Raw genomic sequence first — 10,097 nt, forward strand, 5'->3', positions numbered from 1 at the left:
TAGTTGCAGATGGTCATCAGCAGTCTGGACAAGGCGATCAGGGCTTTACTCGTAAAGCTGCTTCATACAAACAACAGCTATAGTGCTGCTGTTCTTCCAGGAGGAAAACAGAAAGGTCATCTTTCTGCACCGGGGTTGAACAACGTGATATGGAAGTTCAAATTAACTGGAAATTTGAGAATAGCTTCTGGGAGCGCCACTAACTGTTGAAAAAGTTACTGTTCCCATGGCTGAGAATGCTTGACGCATGTGATCTTTAAGTAGTGCACATGCTGTGTCACAATAGCTGAACATTCCATGGTTCAGCATTCAGACAGTGCTGTGAGTAACTGTGAAATGGTATATCTAGTGTGTTTCCATACTATCATGGATGCAGATGGTCGTCACACTGAGCAATGTTTGTAACCTGGAATGTAATCCTGATACTCAATTAACAACTGTAACCCTCTCACGTGGAAGTTAAAATTTGTTTATTTCAACGGTTTATTCATTATTTCCCTTTTGTATGTCATTACAAATGTTTCCACAAAGTTTCATTGTCCTACAATCACTCATCTGTCATTGGGAGGGGGGGGGGGGGGGGGAGAGATCTGAAATAGTAAATATTGTAATTAATCATCCTGTACATGCTATTTGCATTTTCCTTGTATTAAGGTGACATGATCCTTGTAAAGATAAATCACTACACTTAGAATGAACAAATAATTAATTCAGTAGTGGCATAAGAACACACCATATGTTTATACTGTAAGCCTTCTGTGATGTTCATTATTTAGTTACCTGAACTGATTGGTGAAGTGCAACCACTTAGCTCTTTCAAACTGACAAGATGGTGACATCTCAAGGAGTGTTTCTGGTGTTAAAAACTGATAAGGCAGTTTTATCCTCAGCTACATAATTGACAAACTGCTACAGGAGAAAATACTACAAAGCATCTCAGAATAATTGTTGTTCACAGAAAATTACCTGTCGGTAGCACTTTGTTAAAGACAGTCACAGTGTGTCATCGTGAAATATGAATGACACCACTTAACTTGATCCCAAAGGGAAGTAACATGAGGTAAATATAGGCAAATGGAAACAGTTGTTTTGAAACAGAAGTCACTAGCATTAATGACTCATACACTGAACTTAAACAGAAACTTACAGAATCAACTATGGTGATGCTAATCATCAAGGACTTTCAATGAGAGCTCTAAGTAGATGGAATTGGTGATGAACGCTTGCATGAGATACATTTTTGACATTCGTTTTTCCAACCACATCACTCCTGTCAACTATTTATCAAGGCTAAGTGCACATTGACATAGAGTGTACCATATACTTTGTTTGCTACAAAACTGCCCCATCACTGCATTCCCTCATACTTGTCTTCACACACACACACACACACACACACACACACACACATTTCTTACAGAAAATTTTGTGTCAAAATGGGCACTGTACAAGACAGATCAGATTATCAGTTTCCATACCACAGGCCCAAACTGTTTGAGAATACTCCATATCATGTGGCAACGAAAATTAACAACATATGAAATCAGAAACAAATATAAAAAGGTCCCTTGCACAAAGCTTAAAAACTATTTAAAAATGAAATGTTTGTGAGTAGAATAATCCATGGCTGATGAATATTTATGTACAAAATTGTAAATATTAATGAATTATGAATGTTCATATTAATTATGAAGCATAAACCTGACATGATTACCTCAAACGTGTATCTTAAATCTTCTATGCAATACCATATAAACGCAAACCAATATACTATACTGCAATATAAGCAAAACAACACCAAGGAGTCATCAAAATCACCATTTCATGATTGAGTATGGCTGCCAAGCGACCATTAAAAAAAAATCAAGAGATTTAGCAATGGAAAACTTGGAAATATGGACTAGAATTGACAATGATGTGTATCATTGGTAAGACAGTATTTTAACTAAGAGTCACATTGCAATGGTGATAGTTCAGAGGTTTTCTGTCAAAGTTCTGAAGAATAATACTTCGGCTCTCAAGCAAACACTTTGAGCATCCGACTTTTAAGAAAACAGTCAACAAATGATATGCTTACAAACAAGAGTATTAAGAAGATACAGAGAAAAGTACCATGATTAGTTGCAAAATATAGCATATCAAGACCGAATACATCATGGGTGTCTTCCCTTTTCATTTTATCAGGACTGAAAAAATTAAGCACATTCAAAGGACAATTTATACCTCACTAAAAGTTCCACTATACCTGTTTAGCGCCAGCTCAGAGGCCATCACATTTTCACATAACATTTGCAGTAACAAAGGTATGACTTCCCACCGCAAAATAAAACACACACAGTTACATTTCAACTGATTAAACTGCAATAGCTGTTGTGGTATTATTGTTTGAAACGCAATACTACAGCTGTGGTTGCCCCACATATCAAGTACAAATCCTCCTGTTAGATGAAGACGTCATATCAATACGTAATGCCTCATTCTTAGCTATATCAAGGGAATTTGTTTCCACTCATTTCACTATAAATTATGAAGTGGATTTACTGTGTTCATTATAGTTGCTGCTGCTGTCTTCAGTGCGAAGAATGCTTTGATATAGCTCTCCCTGCTACTCTATCCTGTGCAAGCCTCTTTACCTCCGAATAAATACTGCAATCTACATGCTTTTGAACCTGCTTACTGTATTCTTCTCTTGGTACCCCTCTGTAACTTTTACTCCCCCCACACTATCCCTTCAGTATTGAACTGGTGATCCCTTGATGTCGCAGAATGTGTCCTGTCAACCAATCCCCCCTTCTAGTCAAGCTGTGCCACAAATCTCTCCCCCCCCCCCCCCCCTCCAATTCTATTCAATACCACCTCAGTAGTTACATGATCTACCCATCTCATCTTCTTCAACATTCTTCTATAGTAGTACACTTCAAAACTTTAGTATCTTCTTGTCTATACTGTTTCACTTCCGTACAAGGCTACAGTCGAGATAAATGGTCGATTCTCTCAAAGATCTTAATAATTTTGTGTAAATTTCACCTACAGCATGTGCCTTGTTTAGACCCAGACATTTAGGTACTGTCATATTCTTCTTGCAGTTTCAACTTATCCATCTCTTCATCCACTTCCATAATACTGTCTTCACATGGCCCTCCTAGAGCCTTCTGTATTTTAGACATCTCTTCGTGTTTTTAGTACTAGCATGACACTGCTGGTGCAGCTGCTTTCCTTATCGCCAAAGGATTCTTTGATTTTCCTACACATAGCATCTATTTTTCTTGTAGTCAAGGATGGTTTAACAGCTTTGCATTTGTTACCCTGTCATTCCTACTTTCTCCCAGTCTCATATTTTACTATCTGTATTATCTATTGCCTGCTTCATCTGCTGCATACTTCCATTTCTCCCATGAATTAAATTTATTATCTTTTGTGTTATTCAAGGATTTCAGTTGAATTCTGTCTTCTTGCCTCTAAAGCCATAAATATGGAATCCCCATTCTTAGAAGCCTCAGACTGAACAAATATATTGTAACTGAGCTTGATTACAATATTACAAAAATGTTAAGAACTAGTCTCACAACCAAACAAATCAATATATCAACACACACTGCCTGAAAGAAAAAATGTAAAACACTCAGTTGGGGAGGAGGAAACAAAATGAAACTATATGTGTTAAAGGGGTATGTGATGTTATTTCAGTGATTATAAAACTGACTGAAGTTTATTAAGAACTTGGAAGTATGGGCCCACTAATCAATTATGACATTGCACCCTTTGTGGCCAAGATGCATGCACTAATGCGTTTGGGAAGTGTCTCATAAAGCCATTATTATCCTATCTTGAGGCAATCTGGCCCACCACTGTGTAAGTATTCCTTGGCATTCTGGATACTAGCACTGGGATGGAGTTGACATCCTAGTTACTCTCTCACTTGCTCTATTGGGGACAGATCTGGGAGCCTTGCTGGCCATGAAAATAGCTCATCATGCACACAGTTCATGGAGCCATGTGCCCTGTGGGGACGAGCACTGTCCTGTTGAAAAACGGTACAATTATACTGTTACATGAGAGGTAATACATGAGGGCACAGGATGTCTGCAACATACCATGGTGCCTTCAGATTCCCTTCAATCATTACCAGTCGTTACCTTAATTCATACCTGATGGCTCCCCATGCCATTTTACTGGGAGTAACACTGTTTTAACTCTCCGAAACGCTGTAAGAATGGTGTCTTACTTACTAACCAAGGTTTTCAAGGGTAGTGTAGAACCACAATTCACAGCTGAACACAATGCAACGCCATTAATTAGTAATCCATGTTTCGCGGTCATAGCACCACTCCAAATACAGCCATTTGTGTTGTGTTAACAGCAGCCTATGCCTGGAACAGTAACTCCCTGGTCTGGCTGTTGCTAGTCTTCGATCAATGGTGTAGAATGACACAGAATGTTTCAGAGACTCCACTACTTTTTCTTTGATGGGAGGCAGAGATGTGAAGAAGCTATAATGTGCTTGGTGCACAATACGGCTACCTCCGTTCTGTAGTCAGACACGGTTGAGCAGAGCCTTGATGACAAATACGCCTGTCTAAAATGGGGCTATTATCACATACGAATGCCCCACAAAACTGGATACTGCATGATTCAACCAGCCAGCTAAATAGAGTCCCACAATGAGGCTCCTTTAAAACACTGTCAGGTGCTGGTAACACTATCCCACCCAAGTATGTGGCACTTCCTTGTCCTACACAGTAATCACTCAATGTCTGACATTTCATACACCCTAGTAACATCACTAGACATGAATGACACTAACACAGTCCAGTGGCTATTCTACCTGCATAGAGAATTCCAGCTCTAACAATTTACAAAACCACCAAAGGTGTGTGCATGTAAGAAGTCACGTTGACAGACGACCATGTCTTCTGGGGTATACCAACCTCTGAACCCAGTGAGGTGATCTGCAACAGTTTTAATTTGAGACATTTAAGTGTGTAATGCCTTATTCCTCTACTTCAAGATCTGTATGAATACTAAATAGGTAACTGTTCTCAGATGATAATTATAGAGTTGACACCCATCAGATAAATAAATGAAATATGTTTTCACGCAGTATACTTCAAAAATTGCAATGACTTTCTAAAAATTAGACAAAGTTACTTATCCACAGTTCTGAAATACTAAAAATATGATTGAAATTGATTTAAATTATGATAAATTTTAATCAAAATAACTTTAAAAATCACACTTAAGTGAATCAAGATTCAATGTACACCAACAGCTCTCTCTCTCTCTCTCTCTCTCTCTCTCTCTCTCTCTCTCCCCCCCCCCCCTCCTCTCTGTCCCTCACAACATGTTCCTATTGCGATGTGTATTTTGTTGGAGCACAAAAGTGACCATGAAGAAAGTAAGTATGAATGAATGAATGAGTAGAGTGTAGTTATCCTATGGCTCATGTTAAACACAACTGTAAACTACTAAATGTTGGGTGGTGAAATAATACTCAGCTGGAGAGAAGGCCTAAAAAAAGTAATTTTTGCCACAATGCTCATTACCTTGATAGCCACTGCATGATCAAATACAATTTATATAGGTATTGTCCGCCTCCGTAGTGTAGTGGTAGCATTACCGCCTCTCACGGAGGGGACCAGGTTCTATTCCTGACAGGGTACTGAATGCTGTGTGTCCTCCTTCATCATTGACTTGCAAGTCGCCAAAGTGGCGTCAGCTAAAAAGGACTTGCAATACGGCGGCCGAACTACCTGAATGGGGTCTCCTGGCCAACAATGCCATATGATCATTTTTCCATACGAGTACTATTTGCATTTGGACAGGTAAGTTCAATGATGATGCACTTCTGCTGTTGCCACACAACAGCACCAAACTATTGATAAAAAACGAAAGAAAAAGAAACACGGTAGAGGAGGAAGAAAGAATATTAGGGTTTAATGTCCCATCGACTTCCAGGTCGTTAGAGAGGGAGAACACGCTTTAGTAGTTTCAAGGATAGAGAAGGAAATCAGCTAAGCCTTTTCAAGGGAACCATCTCAACATTTGCCTGGAGCAATTTAGGGAAATCGTGGGAAACCTAAATTTGGATGCCTGAACAGGGATTTGAACCATCATCCTACTGAATGGACGTCTAGTGAGCTAACCACTGCACCACCTTGCTCGGTATCATGCAACCAATTTTTCCACCTATTACAATACCATCTGTGAGGTGCAGTTCAATAGAACTTTGCTAAATCTAATGTATGTCTTCCTTAGTGACTTGCAGAATTTGAAATAGCAGAAATAGTGATATTTAATAAGGTTTTGCATTGTAGCATTTGAATTGTGTGAAGAAAAATGAAGGAAAAATTAGGGTCTAACATACTGCACTTGGTGTGGTCATTACAAACACAGAGTTCAAGCTTGGATTGAGCAGGCAATCATTTGTGTCTCGCATTTGCCTTAAGTGATTTAGAACTGAAACTTTATGTCTTTGTTGTAAAACATACTGACTGAAGCACACTCAGACATGTGTAAAGTAAATCAGATACACTTACTTAACTGTGTTTTGGACTGCACGATTTAATATACAAGAATAACCCTAAAATTTCTTGAAATGTAACTAGACAACATGTTATGTATCAGCAGGGTGGTACAAACAAACAAAAAGTTATTAAATCAAGCCCCCTTCAAACATATGTGGAAATACTTCTGGCTGATTTAATTTCATTATGGTAAATGAAACACAATTAAAACAAAAAAAATGCAGGGAAAACTGTTCATGTGAAGACAATTCAGGATTATGTATCTGATTTGTCACTCTGGTTTTCTCAAATCGTTTAAGCCAAACTTCACATCAGTTCCTAGTCACAGGCCACGGTAGATACATTCTTGATTCCGTGTCCTTTATTGAATTTTGCTAAAGAAGTATATTTTTAAACAGCTTTTTTGTTATCACAGGCATGATATTTACTTCCACAGTGGTATTTTATATTCCAACTCAATTTTCCTTCACGCAAAAATTCAAAGTGTCTATTGACATGTTCATGGCCATATACCATTGTCACACATGTCTGATGAGAAAAATGGAAAATCAATACACTGAGCAGCTTGACCAGTACAATACATTTGCTTTCTTAGTAAAAACTGTCAGAAAGTAACACTGGAATGTGTGCACTGACCAGGCTGGCACCCAGTAGCCACTAACTGGATTTCCCTTTACGACATACCTCTTAGAAAAATATTTATTATGCAAAAAAAGTAACATTATAAAATAAATGTTTCTTATCATTCCATGTTTCTTCCACGAGCCCAACATCTTGCCTGTAATATATTCATGAAATAGAGTTGCATACATGCATATAATTACAAAGCAAAATGTAGTCCACCAGTACCAAATCAGTTATACCAATTGTGGATACATTGTATATGAATGACTATATAAAGGGCATAGTTCCATAAAGCAAATGGATTTATGTCTATAAAGGTTGCCTGGAAGCTGAATCTATGTTCATGAACGTTAATCACTAACTCCTTAACAGGTCTTTACGTTGTTTATAATTATGAGTCCCTAGAATAATTAGTGTAAATCACAATCATCATATTTTTAAATAAATGACGCCCATATAAACCGTGTACTGTAAGAACAGGGACGATTTACTATCATCATTTGCTGTTTTTAATAAACACTTTAGGAACTATAAATATGTACTGCAGGACCCCATTGATGTGTCTAATCTCTAAAGTATCTATTTTCGCCAGAGCAACTTGTTTTGTTCAAAGTGACATTCGTACATTTAGGTTTATGTAAACTTTCTTCAGCATATGAGTTTACTTTTGTGTTTATGCATTACTAATTATGTATATACTACCACAGTGTTCGTTTTTAACTCAAAATATACATAGCTTCGAACCTCATTCATTTTATAAATAAGCACTTCCATTGTTATGAACGTATCACACTAAAGCCTAAAGTATCCGTTTCTTTCTAATGTGTTCCACTGGCAACGACATGTGACCACCTGAATGTGTAGTTCCATTTTCTGCATACCTGTAACCAAAAACCATTTGCACCTTGTCTCGATCTCCCATAAATATTCAAGTTTCCTTAACACACTTCCAGTCATGCTATTTCTAAGTCATATCTTTACAACTTTATTTAAAACTCTGTTGCGCAGAAATTATTTAGCATGCATGTTCTCTCATTCCTTTGTACTAAATGATCTTGACGTTTCAGCAATTTGAAGAGACTACGCCTATTACTTACTAGGTAGGTTTTCCCCCTTAATAATCGATGTGTTTCTTCTTGTTATTGTCGTGTGAGCAGTGACAACAAATATCGTAGGAAAAAAATTACATGGGCACAGGTCTCTGCCATCTCGTAACGATAGTACAAGCCGAATAAAGCAACACGAAATAAATAAAGGTGAGACACTGTCACATTTTGTATGCGTCACACATATTCTTGACCATCAGTTCAGTCTTCTGCTTTGTGTACGAAAAGTTGGGCTGAAACCTAGGTTTCTAGAAGTCGATAAATAATTAACAGCACATATTCAAATACATAGTTTTTACTGCAACTAAATAATGAAATCAGACTACTTTGTTTTAGTATACATCGCAGACAGAATATCACTAAATTACTGACACTACAGGCTCGTGTATTATAGAACTTTCAATTATATGGTTGTAAACAACGCATTACGCACCATACTTATTTTTCATTTTTGTTGTGATGCACTTCATGTTGCTACCGTCTCACCGCTATATCCTAAAACCACAAACAACATCATCCACACTTCAATGTACCCACTTCTCCACCGCAAACACGCCCGAACTATTGTGTCACGGAATATCTTTGCATCGTCATACACACAAAAGCGTATGATCAGTGAGTGAAATTGGTGTTTGTTGTTTGTTAATTTTGTCTGGCGAAAGCGAAACAACTAATCCTCCAGAATTTTTTTTTCTGTGGCAGATTCAACTTGAGCCTACAGTCAGTTTTAAAGACAATGAACTATGTAGCGGTAACAAGACAAAATATTCATTTCGTGTCGGAATAAAAATTGTTGACATCCATTTTGCAATTCTGGGGGCTAAATTGTTCATATTTTTATCTGGCAGAAGTTATTACTCTCTATGTGAAATGTACTGCAGCTTTTTGCCGTGTAATGCCTTCAATCCAGTCAAAAATCCAATAACATATCCATCTTGACTTATTTAATAAATTTATTGGTCAGTCTATTGTACACCGGCCTCAGATTCAGAAGGATTTGCTCTGTCCGGCTATCCTGCTTTACGTTTCTGCGATTTTCCTAAATCACTTAAAGCAAATTCCGAGATGGTTCCTTCAACAAGGCTACGGCCAACAATCTGTCCTCTCCACATTAAACATATGCAGGCCTAACGTTTATATTCCTCTTGTTATATATATCACATACGCGCGAACAAAGTTGACAATCGTCGCGGTGGCCAATGGGAGCGACCGTAAATGCATTTTCCATTTACAGCCGTTCCCATCAACCACCGCGCCGAGTGTCAACTTTGTTTGCGCGTTTAGTACCTTTTCCTTGTATTACGCTGGCGGATCTTATATCATTGTAAAAGCATCATCTGACAAATAAATCACAAGTACTAGTTCTTCTACACTGATGAGCCAATACATTATGACTACCTGCTTAATACCTTGTCTGTTCGTCTTTGGAACAAAATACATCCCTGATTCTGCGCATCAGGAATCCGACAGTTTGTTGGTAGGTTCGTGGAGGTATGTGGCATTAGATGTGTACCAGCAGGTCATGCAATTCTCATAAATAACTGTATGCTGATATGCGTACGTGGTGATTGGGCACATAGTGACCCACATGGGTTCCATAGGATTTATATCAGGCGAATTTGGTTGCCGAGACATCGTGGGTTCACTACAAAAACTCCTCAAACCACTGTAGCACAGTTCTCTTTCCAAGACACGGACAATTATAATGCCGAAAGATTAGCTCCAGGGGAAACATCAAACATGAAGAGATGCAGGCGCTTTACAGCTGTCAGCATGTCTTCGATTACCATCACAAGACCCATGCTAGCACAGGAGAACGTCTCCTATAGCATAATACTGTTCC

General features: G+C 38.1%; 1 protein-coding gene across 2 annotated transcripts in view; it reads right to left on the reverse strand.

Annotated features, from left to right (window-relative positions):
• LOC126320378 (tyrosine-protein kinase transmembrane receptor Ror2) overlaps positions 1 to 8,824 on the reverse strand; it is a 50,450-nt gene extending 41,626 nt beyond the window's left edge. Inside the window, exon 1 of one of the 2 annotated variants that reach the window (XM_049993825.1) lies at positions 8,688 to 8,816. The gene's annotated coding sequence lies outside the window, so the exon portion shown is untranslated. Of the gene's footprint in view, positions 1 to 8,245 lie in introns of both variants that reach the window. The other variant, XM_049993826.1, reaches the window with a different exon arrangement.
• Between the last annotated feature and the right edge of the window lie 1,273 nt (positions 8,825 to 10,097).

Source organism: Schistocerca gregaria, unplaced genomic scaffold (assembly GCF_023897955.1).
Source record: "Schistocerca gregaria isolate iqSchGreg1 unplaced genomic scaffold, iqSchGreg1.2 ptg000719l, whole genome shotgun sequence".
Classification (NCBI taxonomy): Eukaryota; Metazoa; Arthropoda; class Insecta; order Orthoptera; family Acrididae; genus Schistocerca; species Schistocerca gregaria.